Here is an 18,011-nt window from a genome sequence, read left to right as displayed (position 1 = left end):
AAATTCTGAGACCGATGGCGAAATCATTCTAAAACAGAATCAAAATTTCCCAAAAACAAAGAAAGATTCGAAGGAAATCCGAAAGATATGTTTTATAAAAAAAAAAAGAAGAAAAAATTGATTGAACGACTTTGATGTCGGGAATCAGTTTTAGGTTGTGTCTGAAAAACACGCTTACAACAGAGCTTTTGGTTTTGCTTAATATAGGTCAAAAAAGTCAGCGCCTCTTCGCTTTTTTCTACTCTCCTTTTTCTCTTTTTAATATTACTATGTCCTTTCAAGAGTATTTATTTCTCTTAAAACTTTTTTAATAATATCTTTAATCGAAACTGTTTTTTAGGTATAGAAGCTTCAAACTTACTGAATCTAATCTGTTAAAAGGATAATTAACCAACTAAGTTAACTTTGGATTTGTTATAATATTGTTCTGGAAGATAGTGAAAAAATATATTTTTTAAAAAAAACCTTTATTATGATGTAATTTAGTTCACTGCTAGTATAAATATTAAATTTTATTTTTATATAAAATTAAAAATTGTTAGCATAAAAGACGATTTGTAATTTCAGTTACTTCGGATGGCGTGAATTTCCGTTACAAGAACAAGAAGTAGTTGGATTAGTTGAGGATTTGGTTAATTCGACGGATTTTACAGTGTAAGTAACTGACGTGTCAACAATGTAATTAACGAGTTTATAATAATGTTGTTCTATTAACAATTAGTAACGTAGGTTTACTGGTTATTGGTTTATATTATACATAAATATATGAAAACAAGAAAACAAAATAAAAAATCAGCTTTGTTACTCATAAAAGTAAGACAAATTACATTACGGTCTTTTCTTTTTTTTTTTTGTACTACTGTTTGAAACTTAAATATAAATTTTAAACAACATTGAATGAATGTAATTAACTAAAAAGGAAGAAATAAAAAAACCTTTTTCTACAATTCCAATCTGGACCCTTTACCCAATTATGTGGAGAAGTTCAATTCACCATTCATTTATTTATTACCATAATGCTGCAACATCATAAGTTGTATCTAAAGATAGAGTAGAGGAGAAATGATGAATCGACTTGGTCCTACGCTTTTAATTAAACATTTTTCCAAGTAAGGCTGAGTCGGGGAGGTGAAATGGTGAGCCGGAGGTTTCAAGACCGAGTCACACTCCACTTGGCATAGAACCTCCTGATGAGGCAAGGTCAACGGTCAAAGTTTCAAAAAGCCCATTCCTTTACGGTTTAAGTTTTAGGACGCGTCGCCACTGCTGAGCTTCTTTTCAAGTTTTGACTCTTTGATGAATGCAATTCTGCCATTAACAGCCCTCCATTTACGACAAGTAAAATTATAGAGTAATTCATTCTCTTTTACAAATTAAATTAAAATCAACAATCGATTGGATACAATGGTTTAAAATTATACGTTCTTTTTAAGATTCGAATCTAAATTTAAATGTTAAAGATGATATTATTGAAGAAGATAGTCATAAACTCTGAATATGAATCATAAAACGGATATGAATAATATAAAAGAAATCAGATCATCAAACTTATTTTATACTTACATAACTGAATAAATTATGTTATATAATATTTTTTGCAAGGTATATTAATATTATTATCTTCCACATAGCATCAAATGATGTTATGTTAGTAACTTAGAAACGGCCAAAAGATTCAGCCAAAATGGAGGACTTGTAAAGCTTATGTCAGAAACCCCTGTTATTTTATTGACTGAAGCATAGGAATCTGGTTTTCAACGTTATCATCATTATCCCATTGTAAAGACAACAATTTTTAATCTGGGATATACAATTTATTATTACACAAAGAAGATCGTTAAAAATCCTCCTAGCAACTGTTCAAAACTAGAGTTGCAAGAACCAGTCATACTTGTCTCTAAATTGAGCTCAAAAATAAAGAAGGAATGACTGCAGACCCATTCCAAGTCGTGGGTAACGGATAAAACTAGAAATCAACTGCCGACATGTTTTGGGGATGAGGGAAGTCATTAAGAACGAAAATGGAAGCAATAACACAAAGTTCTTGGTCTACAAACAGTCATGCCATCGGGCTGCCGACATCTGTTGGCATGCCTTTGTTGGAAACCACTAGAAACTACACCAAAACCAACTATTTTATTCGGGTACAGAGGGAATGACAATCCCAGGTTCAATTTTCAATGTTAACTAATTCTTAATAATATCAATATTAAGCGATTGAATTAAAATTATAAGCAAGTTAGCATCCACATTTTACTAATAGTTAATAAATGTTTTAAAGCAAAGACCTATTTTTTGAAGGAATCTTCTATAAAAGTCTCATATAATATACCTTCCAACTTAATTTTTAGGTCAATTTGATTTTTTTTTCAACGTTGTATCAAAAGTTAAACTTCGCCCGTTTCATTGTTTGTTTTACATCTATTTATCGTATCAGTAGAATGTCAAATCTCATATTATTATCTCTTATTACATTTTCACTTTATATTATTTTTTAAGTCAATTTGAATTATTTAACTTAATATCAATGCTAAGTTGAGTCTATCTAAACTGATATCATAACTAATAATTCTCACATTTAGAGTTATTTTTGTATAGTTTTTATAGTGTTTTGAATGTAATTCTAGCATTTAGATTATTCTTGAATGCATTTTATAGTTTTTCAGGTTAATTATGTGTTGTTTGATTTTTATCAGTTTTAGAGTTAGTTCTGATTTACTTGCTATTTCTCTCTAAATTGTAAGCTTTGAATGAAAAATGGAAGACTTAGAGAATAGAGTAAAAAAGGAGAGAAGAGAAGTTTTTGCTCATTAGATTTCAGTGCGGTGGAGCACAATCTTCAATTCAAAAATTTTAAACAGAAAGCAGTCTACTCCATCGCAATTCTGCGTCTAGTGGAGCGGAATGATTCAAACCCTAAAAGAATGGGTAATATGATTTTTGGGGAAAAGAGGGAAAAAAGAGTGAAGAATCAACTTGGAGGCCAAGAAACAATTCTCTCACACCAATAAGAACTTTAAGCTTGCAAATGCAAGAAGAAAAAGAGATTTGGAGTGTCAAACATCAATTTGATCATTATTTTATCTCTAGGTTATTTCTTTTCACTTTTTTCTCAATGCAAGCTTGTTCTGAATTTCTTCTTGTTTTTTCTCAAATCAACATGAACTAAACTTTGTTTTCTTGAAAAGATGATGGATCTTGTTTTTACTTAATTAATTTATTTTCTCTTCAATTGTTTCAATCCTTGTTAATTATTTATTCAATCTCATTCTTATTTAATATGCTTGTCTGGCCACCAAGTTGGATTAATTCTGTTCGGATCAACCCGATTAAGCAACAAGTAAAAAAAGGGGAATAAATTGAGAAATTGTGTAACACCCCTTAACCCCAAACCGTCACCAGAAGAGGGTTATGGAGCATTACCAGAGTTTACAGAATAATTACACACAATTCCTGTAATACCCCTACCCGTATTCATTGCTGGAATAGGGTACGAGGCATTACCGGAGTTTACGAATTAATTTTTTTTTATATTCAATATAGCCCTTTTATAAATATCTAACCTTCCCTGTAATATTAAATCGAGACCAATCCACATCAACCAAATCAATTCAACATATTTTCATGATAGATTCATGCATTTATATAAGATAACGTCATCACATATCTATAACCAGGTTTGTTAACCATACTAATGGCTAACTTTACATTTATTTCACGTTAACATTTACTTTGTTAGCTTATACATGCCATTGATTTCCAAAATAAAGTTTCTTTATATACCGAAATCCTGAGGTTGACAGTGTGATGTGTCTCCGACCAAATCCGACCTCCGAGCTCTTAACACTACAAAACAGGGAAAAAGGAAACGGGGTAAGCACTTTGTGCTTAGTAAGCTCATGTAACAAGAATTATACTTACCTAATATTTTCAATACAATACAATAAACATCCATATATCCATTCAATGCATTATTACCCTAATATGCACAAACTCAACATTCAAGTTAGTACAATAATTTCCATGTACTAATAATATATACTATGATTGATGAGCTCGTCAATACCATGATTTCCATTTCCTTGTTATTTTTCCATATTTATCCCGTTGAATTTCTTGGAATTTTCGATGGATTTTCAGAGGTACACTTTTAGTGTACAATTCCGAGTCTATCAATTCATATTCATGTGCACACATTTCCATTTCAGAGAGCACACTCCCGCGAACCTCAACCTTGCAGCGGGATTACCAGTCCAGGCTAAATCCCCTGCAATATAAACTCATAGAGTATTGTCGGGATTACCAGTCCAGGCTAATTCCCCTGCAACGACAATTACTCTAATGAGCTTGGATCTGAATTACCAGTCCAGGCTAAATTCAAACCCTAATTCGGATTACCCGTCCGGGCTAAATCCATTTTACACATATTCTTCGGGAAGGCTATATCAGGATAGGATCACCCGTCCGGGCTTGATCCTTTTTACCATCAATTCCTTTTCAGAGATCCATCGAATTTTCCTTTCATTCAACCGGGATTTCTTCCCATTTTATCAAATATATCAATGTTTTATTAATTTTCATACAATGAACATTCAAATCATATTCACATCAATAACATACAATCTCAAGCAATTTATGAATATAATTCAAGTTACATGAACTTAACTTGATACTTGTTTGTAAACAGTAAAAATCTACTAATCCCGAACTTTTTCCTTTCCTCGATCTAGATTCGTATTTGAATCTTCTGGATCTAAATAAATAAATTTAATTATCAATTTAATACATTTCATGTTCATATGCAACATTCTCTATAATTCAACTATTATTTATAGTTCATTCAAAGCTGTCTACTTGAGTCATAATCACTAAATTATTTATAACTTGAGCTACGGAACTACAAATTAAGATCCGTTAATTTTCCCTGAAACTAGACTCATATATATTTTTACCATAAAATTTCAGAATTTTTGGTTTAGCCAATCAGTACAGTTTATTCTTCAAAGTCACCCCTGTTCTGTTGTCTAACAGTTCTGACCCTTCTTCACTAAAAATAAATTATCTCTTTATACAGAATTCAAATGATATTCTTGTTTATTTCTATTAAAAATAGACTCATTTAGAATTCTATAAATATAAATTTAAGTCCCTAATTATTTTTATTCAATTTTATATAATTTTTCAAAGTAAGAACAGGGGAACCCGAATTCATTCTGACCTTGTCTCACAAAATTCATTATATCTCAAAATTTACAAATCCATTGCTTACAATATTTCTTCTATGAGAAACTAGACTCAATAAGCTTTAATTCCATATTTTGTTCATCTTCTAATTCGATTCATACAATTTTTGGTGATTTTTCAAAGTTAGTCTACTGCTGCTGTCCAAACTGTTTTAGTGCAAGCTGTTTATTACCATTTTTCCCCTAAGCTTTTAATAAATAATAATTTCGTCCCTACTCAATTAGCCTCTCAATTAACATTTTATTCTATCACCTTAAACTAGTTTAAAACCTTTAGGAATCAGAATTTCAGCAATAGACTTTAATTCCAAACATTTTCACAATTAGGTCCTAAAAATCAATTTCCATTGAAATTGCCTAATAAAATCATCTCATAAACAAATTAAAGCTTTAATTTCATTCTATTTAATCATAAACGTACATCACTCAACCATGGTGACTTTCAATTTCATCCATGAAAACAAAAACTAATGAATTTAATAGTAGGACCTAGTTGTAAAAGTCTTAGAAACACAAAAATTACAAGAAAAAGGCAAGGATTAACTCATTTGGTGCAAAAATTATGAAATACCAGCTTATAGAACCCTCCTATGGCGTTTTTAGCTGCTGGAATTGAAGAGAAATGAAGAGAAATCTAGATATTTCCTATTTAGTCCTAGTTTTATTTAGTTAATTTTGCAATATTCCAATTTTACCCTTAATTTATCAATTTTTCTGCTGATTTCATACCCTTGCCGTCCAGCCCAAATAACTTTTGGGTCTAATTTCCTTTTAAATCCTTTCTCATTAGACTCTTAAGCTATTTAATCACTCTAGCAACTTTTACACCTATTACAATTTAGTTCTTTTCATTTAATTGACTACCCAAACATTAAAATTTCCTAACGAAATTTTAGTACCACATTAATGACATTTTATAAATATTTATAAAATTATTTTCGACTCGGTTTTACGAGATAGAGGTCCCGATACCTTATTTTACCCAATTTCTTCAATAATTTCTTTTTCTAACTAATCACTAAATCGATAAAATTTTCCTATCAATATTTTCATACGATTTTCCTATCATATCAATTTTCAAGAAAAAATATTGAAATAAATTTCTCTTTAAATCGGATCTATGGTTACGAAACCATTGTTCTGATAACCTTGAATTTAGGCCATTACAATTCTCCCCCCCCCTTTTAAGGATTTTCGTCCTCGAAAATCTTACCAGTAAAGAGGTTTGGGTATTGTTTCCTCATTGCCTCCTCCGGTTCCCATGTTGCTTCCTCAATCCCGTGCTTTTGCCACAATACTTTCACCAAATTTATCTTTTTATTTCTAAGCTCTTTTGTCTCCCGTGCCAATATCTTGACCGGTTCTTCACTGTAAGTCATATCCGGTTGAATCTCTACTTCTATCGGAGAAATAACATGTGAAGGATCTGATCGATATCGTCGTAACATAGATACATGAAAAACATTATGGATTCTATCAAGTTCCAGTGGTAATGCCAATCGATAAGCGACCGGTCCAATTCTTTCTATGATTTCATAGGGCCCGATAAATCTTGGACTCAATTTACCCTTTCGACCGAATCGAAGAACTTTCTTCCAAGGAGACACTTTCAGAAATACCTTGTCACCGACTTGAAATTCAATCTCTTTTCGCTTAAGGTCGGCATATGATTTTTGACGATCGGAAGCTGCTTTTAGACTATCTCGAATAACCTTTACTTTTTCTTCTGTTTCCCGGATCAAATCAACCCCATGTATCTTCCTTTCACTGAGCTATGTCCAATATAACGGTGTTCTACATTTTCTACCATACAAAGCTTCATACGGAGCCATTTTAATACTAGACTGATAACTGTTATTGTAAGCAAATTCAATCAAAGGTAGATATCTCTCCCAATTACCTTCAAACTCTAGTATACAACATCGGAGCATATCTTCCAATACTTGAATTACACGCTCGGATTGGCCATCTGTCTGAGGATGAAATGTAGTGTTGAAATACAACTGAGTACCCAAGGCTTCTTGCAATTTGTCCCAGAAACGAGACGTAAATCGGGGATCTCTATCTGATATAATGGAGACAGGCACTCCATGTAACCTGACAATCTCAGATATGTACAGTTCAGCTAGTTTATCTAAAGAATAATCCATACGTACCAGAATAAAGTGAGCTGACTTTGTTAATCGATCAACAATCACTCAAATAGCATCTTTTTTCCTCGAAGACAAAGGTAGCCCCGATACAAAATTCATAGTGATTCTTTCCCATTTCTATCCCGGTATAGTAATTGGCCGAAGGAACCCCGAAGGTACCTGATGTTCAGCTTTAACTTGTTGACATATTAAACACCTTGATACAAACTCAGAGATATCACGTTTCATTCCCGACCACCAGTACATCTTTTTCAGATCATTATACATTTTATTACTCCCGGGATGTACAGACATAGTACTACTGTGGGCCTCGCGTATAATCTTTTGTATGAGCTCTGAATTCTGAGGTACACATACTCTACCTCTGAATAATAAACAATCATCAGAACCAATCTGAAATTCAGAATCATTACCTGACTCACACTGTGTCTGTTTAACCTGTAACTTCTCATCATTCTTCTGAGCTTCACATATTTGCTGTAAAAATGTCGGTTTAGCTCTCAATTCAGCTAGGATTGAACCATCATCAGTCAATAATAACCGGGTATTCATAGCTCGTAAAGCAAACAGAGATTTCCGGCTCAAAGCATCAGCTACAACATTAGCCTTACCCGGATGGTAATCAATAATCAAATCATAGTCCTTTATCAGTTCAAGCCACCTGCGCTGTCTCAAATTCAAATCTTTCTGTGTCATCAAATATTTCAAGCTTTTATGATCAGTATAAATATGACATTTCTCACCGTACAAGTAATGCCGCCATATCTTCAGCGCAAATACAATAGCAGCTAATTCAAGATCATGTACTGGGTAATTTCTTTCATGTGGTTTAAGTTGTCTTGAAGCATAGGCTATTACTTTACCTTCTTGCATCAAAACACAACCTAAACCATTTAATGAGGCATCACTGTAAATAACAAATTCCTTACCCGGTTCAGGCTGCACTAATACAGGTGCTTTCGTTAATAGGTCTTTCAATCGGTTGAAACTTTGTTGACATTCATCAGTCCACTCAAACTTTACATCTTTCTGCAATAATCGAGTCATTGGAGAAGCTATCATAAAGAATCACTGTACAAATCTCCGATAATAACCAGCTAAACCCAAGAAACTTCTAACTTCAAATACATTCTTCGGTGGACTCCAATTGACAATAGCTAAGATTTTACTTGGATCTACCCTGATGCCTTCGGCAGATACAATGTGTCCAAGAAAACCCACTTCTCGAAGCCAAAATTCACATTTACTGAATTTAGCATACAACTACTTCTCTCGTAGAATTTGCAACACAATTCTCAAATGTTCTGCATGTTCTTCTTCATCCCGAGAATAAACCAAAATATCATCAATGAATACTACTACAAATCTGTCTAAGTACGGTCTGAATATCCGGTTCATCAAATCCATGAATACTGCAGGTGCATTAGTTAGCCCAAACGGCATAACTAGAAACTCATAATGCTCGTACCTGGTTCTAAAGGCTGTTTTTGGCACATCTGACTCCTTTACCTGTAACTGATAATAATCTGATCGAAGATCAATCTTTGAAAACATAGTAGCACCTTTCAGCTGATCAAATAAATAATCAATCCGGGGTAACGGGTACTTATTCTTTATGGTTACTTTATTAAGCTACCGGTAGTCGATACACAATCTCAAAAACCCATCTTTCTTTTCACAAACAAAACCGGAGCACCCCAATGTGAATGACTCAGTCGGACAAAACCCCTGTCAACAAGCTATTGCAACTGTGTCTTTAACTCTTTTAATTCTATAGGAGCCATCCGGTACGGAGCTATGGAGATTGGAGTAGTTCCCGGAATCAAATCTATAGAAAATTCCACTTCTCTTTCTGGTGGCAATCCTGGTAATTCTTCTGGAAACACATTGGAAAATTCACATACCACTAGAACTGCCTGTATCTTTGACTCAGATACCTTGGTGTCGAGTACATAAGCCAAGTAAGCATCATACCTCTTTTTGACATACTTCTGTGCTGCCATTACTGAAATCATATCAAATAACCCCTCTGTCTGATCAGATTTAACCCGGAGCAACTCACCATTCTGACATTTTAGCACAATATATTTTTGTTTACAATTTACTACCGCATCATGCTAGGTTAACCAATCCATACCCAATATCACGTCAAATTCATCAAATGGCAGTAACATCAAATCAGCCGGGAAACAATAACATCTTACCATCAGTGGATAATTTTTACAAATTTTATCCACTAACACAGACTGACCCAGGGGGTTCGAGACTTTAACCACAAATTCAGTAGGTTCAACAGATAAATTTTTAACAATTGCAAGTTTAACACATATATATATGAATGCGTAGAACCAGGATCAATCAATGCAGTAATATCAGTATCAAGTAAAGAAAATGTACTAGTAATAACATCGGGTGCTGAAGCATCTTCTCTGGCACGAATGGCATATGTCCTAGCAGGTGCTCGTACCTCAGGCCTACCCATAGTATCTTTTGTAGCTCCTCGACTACCACTGACATTACCGGATGGTCGAGGTGGTCTGCCTCTCGAAACTAGATTACTCGGCTTGGATATATGTTCAACTTCTTTTTCAACCCTTTCTGGACGATCTATGAGGAAATGGTCAAAAGAACCACATCGGTAACAAGCCCCACTCTTAAATCGGCATTCACCAAAATGAGCTTTATTACAGTACTGGCATCTCGGTTTAGGAGTGCCAACACTGCCAACACTAGTCACTGATGGAGTAGAAGGCCTTGGATTAGTGCGTTGAGAATCTCGCTCTTTGCCCGAATACCCAATGGCTGAAGTAGAACGATCCTGATATTTCTTCAATTTTTTTGAAGCAGAAAACTGGGATTTTTCCATCAGTCTTTTACTAAAAATTCGAGCTTCCCTCTCAGCCTGTTTCTTTTCTTTGCTCAATTCTTCTGCTTTATAAGCTCTCTTTGCCAATGTAGCAAACTCTCGAATTTGAAGAATTTCGATCAATAACTTAATGTCTTCATTCAACCCTTCTTCGAATCGTTAGCACATTTCAGCTTCTGACTGTACCTATTCTCGAGCATATTTACTCAATCGAACAAATTTTCTTTCATATTCAGATACTAATCTATTGCCCTGTTTCAGCTCAAGAAATTCTTTTCTTTTCTGGTCAAGGAACCTCTGGCTGATATATTTTTTTCTGAACTCGGTCTGAAAGAATTCCCATGTAATTTCTTCTTTCGGAACAACTGAAGCTTTAGTATTCCACCAATGGTAAGCTGTATCTTTTAGCAGTGAGACGGCACATTTCAGACATTCTTCTGGTGTACAAGATAATTCTTCCAGAGCCCGAGTAGTGTTTTCTAACCAGAATTCAGCCCGTTCAGAATCATCATCAACTGCTGCTCGAAATTCTTCGGCCCCATATTTTCAAATTTTATCTACTGGAGCTTTCCCTTTTCTGACAGATTCAGTACCTGTACCTTGTGGGATCTCGAGAACTGGTGGAGGAGCAGAAGGGCGAGCTTGAACTTGCTGCACTACAGGGTTAGTTCTTAAGTATTGATTAAACCATTCATTCATCATTTGAAAAAAGGCTGTTTTTGCCTCCTCCCCTCGACCCTCTGTCTCGGGCCTTCTACTGCTAGTTTCTTCTCTTTGTACTGAAGCCGGAGCATGACTCCCAACTTCCTCAGATTGAGCTCGGTCGGATGACATTACTATAAGAAAAACACATTTTAAATGGTCAGGAGATATCACACTATCAATAATAATTTAAATGGCATGTATAGCTAATCCCGTATTTGCTACATCGGTCCTAGAATCGGCTAAACCGTATCTCTGATACCAATAAACGTAATACCCCTACCCGTATTCATTGCCGGAATAGGGTACGAGGCATTACCGGAGTTTACGAATTAAATTTTTTTTATATTCAATATAGCCCTTTTATAAATATCTAACCTTCCCTAGAATATTAAATCGAGACCAATCCACATCAACCAAATCAATTCAACATATTTTCATGATAGATTCATACATTTATATAAGATAACGTCATCACATATCTATAACCAGGTTTGTTAACCATACTAATGGCTAACTTTACATTCATTTCACGTTAACATTTACTTTGTTAGCTTATACATGCCATTGATTTCCAAAATAAAGTTTCTTTATATACCGAAATCCTGAGGTTGACAGTGTGATGTGTCTCCGACCAAATCCGACCTCCGAGCTCTTAACACTACAAAACAGGGAAAAAGGAAACGGGGTAAGCACTTTGTGCTTAGTAAGCTCATGTAACAAGAATTATACTTACCTAATATTTTCAATACAATACAATAAACATCCATATATCCATTAAATGCATTATTACCCTAATATGCACAAACTCAACATTCAAGTTAGTACAATAATTTCCATGTACTAATAATATATTATGATTGATGAGCTCGTCAATACCATGATTTCCATTTCCTTGTTATTTTTCCATATTTATCCCGTTGAATTTCTTGGAATTTTCGATAGATTTTCAGAGGTACACTTTTAGTGTACAATTCCGAGTCTGTCAATTCATATTCATGTGCGCACATTTCCATTTCAGAGAGCACACTCCCACGAACCTCAACCTTGCAGCGGGATTACCAGTCCAGGCTAAATCCCATACAACGACAATTACTCTAATGAGCTTGGATCTGAATTACCAGTCCAGGCTGAATTCAGACCCTAATTCGGATTACCTGTCCGGGCTAAATCCATTTTACACATTTTCTTCGGGAGGGCTATATCAGGATAGGATCACCCGTCCGGGCTTGATCCTTTTTACCGTCAATTCCTTTTCAAAGATCCATCGAATTTTCCTTTCATTCAACCGGGATTTCTTCCTATTTTATCAAATATATCAATGTTTTATTAATTTTCATACAATGAACATTCAAATCATATTCACATCAATAACATACAATCTCAAGCAATTTATGAATATAATTCAAGTTACAGGAACTTACCTTGATACTTTTTTGTAAACAGTAAAAATCTACTAATCCCGAACTTTTTCCTTTCCTCGATCTAGCTTCGTATTTGAATCTTCTGGATCTAAATAAATAAATTTAATTATCAATTTAATACATTTCATGTTCATATGCAACATTCTCTATAACTCAACTATTATTTATAGCTCATTCAAAGTTGTCTACTTGAGTCATAGTCACTAAATTATTTATAACTTGATCTACGGAACTCTAAATTAAGATCCGTTAATTTTACCTGAAACTATACTCATATATATTTTTACCATAAAATTTTCAGAATTTTTGGTTTAGCCAATCAGTACAGTTTATTCTTCAAAGTCACCCCTGTTCTGTTGTCTAACAGTTCTGACCCTTCTTCACTAAAAATAAATTATCTCTTTATACAGAATTCAAATGATGTTCTCGTTTGTTTCTATTAAAAATAGACTCATTCAGAATTCTATAAATATAAATTTAAGTCCCTAATTATTTTTATTCAATTTTTATAATTTTTAAAAGTCAGAACAGGGGAACCCGAATTCATTCTGACCTTGTCTCACAAAATTCATTATATCTCAAAATTTACAAATCCATTGCTTACAATATTTCTTCTATGAGAAACTAGACTCAATAAGCTTTAATTCCATATTTTGTTCATCTTCTAATTCGATTCATACAATTTTTGGTGATTTTTCAAAGTTAGTCTACTGCTGCTGCCCAAACTGTTTTAGTGCAAGCTGTTTATTACCATTTTTCCCCTAAGCTTTTAATAAATGATAATTTCGTCCCTACTCAATTAGCCTCTCAATTGAGCTGATTTTTCTCAATTAACATTTTATTCTATCACCTTAAACTAGTTTACAACCTTTAGGAGTCAGAATTTCAGCAATAGACTTTAATTCCAAATATTTTCACAATTAGGTCCTAAAAATCAATTTCCATTGAAATTGCCTAATAAAATCATCTCATAAACAAATTAAAGCTTTAATTTCATTCTATTTCATCATAAACTTACAGCACTCAACCATGGTGACTTTCAATTTCATCCGTGAAATAAAAACTAATGAATTTAATAGTAGGACCTAGTTGTAAAAGTCTTAGAAATACAAAAATTACAAGAAAAAGGCAAGGATTAACTCACTTGGTGCAAAAATTATGAAATACCAGCTTAGAGAACCCTCCTATGGCGTTTTTAGCTGCTGGAATTGAAGAGAAATGAAGAGAAATCTAGATATTTCCTATTTAGTCCTAGTTTTATTTAGTTAATTTTGCAATATTCCAATTTTACCCTTAATTTATCAATTTTTCTGCTGATTTCATACCTTTGCCGTCCAGCCCAAATAACTTTTGGGTCTAATCCTTTTAAATCCTTTCTCATTAGACTCTTAAGCTATTTAATCACTCTAGCAACTTTTACACCTATTACAATTTAGTTCTTTTCATTTAATTGACTACCCAAATATTAAAATTTCCTAACGAAATTTTAAAACCACATTAATAACATTTTATAAATATTTATAAAATTATTTTCGACTCGATTTTACGAGATAGAGGTCCCGATACCTTATTTTACCCAATTTCTTCAATAATTTCTTTTTCTAACTAATCACTAAATCGATAAAATTTTCCAATCAATATTTTCATACGATTTTCCTATTATATCAATTTTCAAGAAAAAATATTGAAATAAATTTCTCTTTAAATCGGATCTATGGTTACGAAACCATTGTTCCGATAACCTTGAATTTAGGCCATTACAATTCCATTATTTTCTTATGATTATGTCAAAGCTGTCTTCTTGAGCAGCAGTCACTAAAATATTTATAACTGGAGCTACGAAACTTTAAATTAAGTTCCGTTAATTTTCCTTAAAACTAGACTCATTAAAGATTCTAAGCATATAAATTATAGCTCATAATTATTTTTATACAATTTTTAATGATTTTCCCAATTCAGAATAGGGAATTCCAAAATCAATCCATTTCAATTGTAAAATATCATAATTCTAACACTAACAATTGTCATCTGTATATAAATATAACAAATAATGACTGAGTTCAGATTATAGAAATACAAACCGTATTTTCTCGAGCTAACTCACGTTGTCTTTGCCATTTTTCCTTGCTTAGCCGAGATTTCCCGAGACAACATTAGCTATGGGAATTAAAACAATTCATATTCATTAATTCTCTACTAATTTATATCTAATTAATAAATTTTGATTCAATTTCTACTTTAATTTCAATTTAATCTTAACTAAATTCACTTACTTTTTCTATCTCAATTCATACTTCATTTCTATTCAAATTTTGTCCAAACTCATACTTAACTATTAAATTTTTAGCATATTTTCCTAATTTCGAAAATTTCATCAATTTAGTCCCTTCAACATAAAACTTATGAATTACTTTACAATTCAATCATTATTTCATTTCTAACTTGAATTCCTATCAATCTAACCCCTAATTCATTTTTTTATTCAACATGAACAATATTTAGAATTCTAATAACTTTCAAAATATTAATTTAATTTCATCAAAACTTTGTTCTAAAGCTTTTAAAACATCAAAATTAAGTAAAAAAGGGCTAAATTAACTTACCTATTAAACTTCTAAACCTTCAAACCCTAATTCTCCCTTTTTCTTTTCTTTCTCCTTTCTTTCTTTCCTTCCCCTGCTTTTCGTTTGCCTATTCTGTTTCTTTTCTTTGTTTCCTTTCTCTTTTTCTTTATTTATTTACTATATATATATATATAAAATATAATAATAAAAATAAAATATCTATATTTAAAAATCTATTTAATAAAAAATATTTATTTAACACTTGTATGCATTTTTTATTATTACACATGTCACAAATTTTACCATACATTTGTCATAATTCAATATATTTATTACATAAAAATCTCATAATATAATTATTTAATTAATAAATATCTTATTTAATATTAAATACTAATATTACAATTGTACACACTTATATTTCACATTTGTACCAATAAATTCATTACAATTGTCATTATTTAATTTATTTATGAAACAAAAATCTCATTATTTAATTATTTAATTAATAAATATCTTTTATTCTAAAATTAAGTAAATATACAATTATATTCCAAGTGTTCAAATACATATATTACACTTGTACAATTTTATCATCACACATTTGTCTTTATTTCAATTTATTTCATAATATAATAACTTAATATCAATTAAATAATAACCATAATAATAAATTCATTAATTAATATAAGAAAATCCTAGACTCTTCCATCTTTTGCCGCCTAAATTCATACATTAGGCATAATTGCCTATTTTGTCCCTTTTTATTTTCTTTTAATCTATAATTCAACTTTCATCCTTTATTCAATTTAGTCATTTTTCCTAATTACTCTTAATTAAGCTAAATTCACTTAATTAAAATTCTAATTAACCACTCGATTAACTTCATCAATATTTTAAATAAATATTTTCTAATCCATTTTTTAGAAACAGTGATCCGAAAATACACCTTTCTAATAACCTTAAAGTTCGGGTCGTTACATTTCTCCCCCTTTTAATAAATTTCGTCCTCGAAATTTTCCCTGAGAGAGGTGGGGGTACAAGTACAAAGATTTCACTGTTTCTCTCGGTTCCCGTATTGCTTCCTCAAATTATGACATTACCGCTCAGGCTAGCATATCAACCGGCTCTTTCTCATACGATAGATTGCATCAAATCTCAATATCATTTGTCGATATAACATGTAACAGATTTGATCTATATCATTTTCCAAGCAATATTTTACCGATCTGACTTTTCTACAACTTCATATAGCCCAATAGAACAAGAACTCAATTTCTTTTTTTACCCGATCTTCAAAATTTTCTTCCAAACTGAATCTTTAAGAAATATCATTGTGTTCTAGAGTTCAAAGGTGAATGGAAAATGATATTTGAGGTTAAATCAAATTGTGATTCTGAGAAGTTAGTAAAGGTGTTTTATGAGTGTTGAAAGCAACTTCTTCTGGTAAGATTTTCGGGGACGAAAATCCCTAAAGGGGGGGAGAGTTCTAACAGCCTAATTTTCAGTGGTGTCGGAACAGTGATTCGAGATCACTAAATCCGACAAATGAGTAGGAAATATTATTAATTTAGTGAGTATAAGTTAAATGTGAAGTTAGGAAAAATTTTGAAATAGTGAAATGTACAAATATATATATATATTAAAATAATTAGAATTGAAAACGAGGTATCGAGATCTCGGGAATTTTAAATTGAGCCATAAATATTTTTATAAATATTTATGGAGTGTTAATAAGTTAGTATTAAAGTTTCGTCAAGAAATTTTAAAGTACTGATAGCTAATTGAACAAAAAGGACTAAATTGTATCAAATGTAAAATTGTGGGAAATGATTAAATAGCTTAAATGATAAAAGAAAGAGGGTTTAAAAGGAAAATAGACCCAAGGTATATTTGGCCTGGACGGCAAGAGCATGAAATCACCAAGAAAATAAGGGCAAAATTAGAAAATTGCAAAATTTACTTAATAAAGCTAGGACTAAAGTGGAATTATCTAGATTTCTCTTTATTTTTCTGCATTCTCATCAGCAAAAACACCATGGAAGAGTTCCCTTAAGCTGGTTTTTCATATTTTTACTGCAAGTAAGTTCAATTCTTGATTATTTCTTGAAATTTTTGTGTTTTTATGACTTTTACAACTAGGTCCATTTGTTGAATTCATTAGTTCTTGATTCTATGAAAGAAATTGAAAGTTTCTATGAATATGTGCTGGAAGTATATGATGATTTGACATAGAATTAGAGCTTTAAATTGTTTATATGCTGATTTTATTGAAAGAATTGAACAGAAAGTGAATGTTTGTGACCTAAATTGTAAAAGAGTTTGAAGTTAGAGTTTTATGTGGAAATTCTGAATTTCAAAAGTTATGAAATAACTGATAATGTCTAGGAAAAGTTTTAATTGATAAAATTAGTTTAATTGAGGGGTTAATTAAGTAAGGACTGAATTGTATGAACTGTGGAATTTGGGGCAAAATGAAAATCAACATTTTGCACTAAAACAGTTTTGGACAGCAGCAATAGTCTAACTTTGAAAAATATCCAAAAATTGTAGAAATCTAATTATAGGATGAATAAAATATGAAATTAAAGCTTATTGAGTCTAGTTTCTTATAGAAGAAACAGTGTAAGCAATGGAATTGTAAATCATGAGATATAATAAGTTTTGTGAGACAATGTCAGAATGATTTCGGGTTCCCCTGTTCTGACTTTGGAAAATCATCAAAAATTTGAGAAAAATAATTAAGGGATTAAATTTATATGTTTAAAATCCTTAAAGAGTCTATTTTTAATAGAAATAAGCGGGAACATCATCCGAATCTCGTACGATGAGATAATTAATTCTTAGTGAAGAAGGGTCGAAACTGTCAGACAGCAGAACAGGGGCAACTTTAAAGAATAAACTGTACTTATTGGCTAAACCAAAAATTCTGAAATTTTATGGTAATAAGATAAGTAAGTCTAGTTTCAGGGAAAATTAGCGGATCTTAATTTCGAATTCTGTAGCTTAAGATATAAATAATTTAGTGACTATGATGCAAATGGACAGTTTTGAATATG

This window comes from Gossypium hirsutum, chromosome A11 (assembly GCF_007990345.1).
Source record: "Gossypium hirsutum isolate 1008001.06 chromosome A11, Gossypium_hirsutum_v2.1, whole genome shotgun sequence".
Classification (NCBI taxonomy): Eukaryota; Viridiplantae; Streptophyta; class Magnoliopsida; order Malvales; family Malvaceae; genus Gossypium; species Gossypium hirsutum.
Note: the sequence above shows the minus strand (reverse complement) of the source record.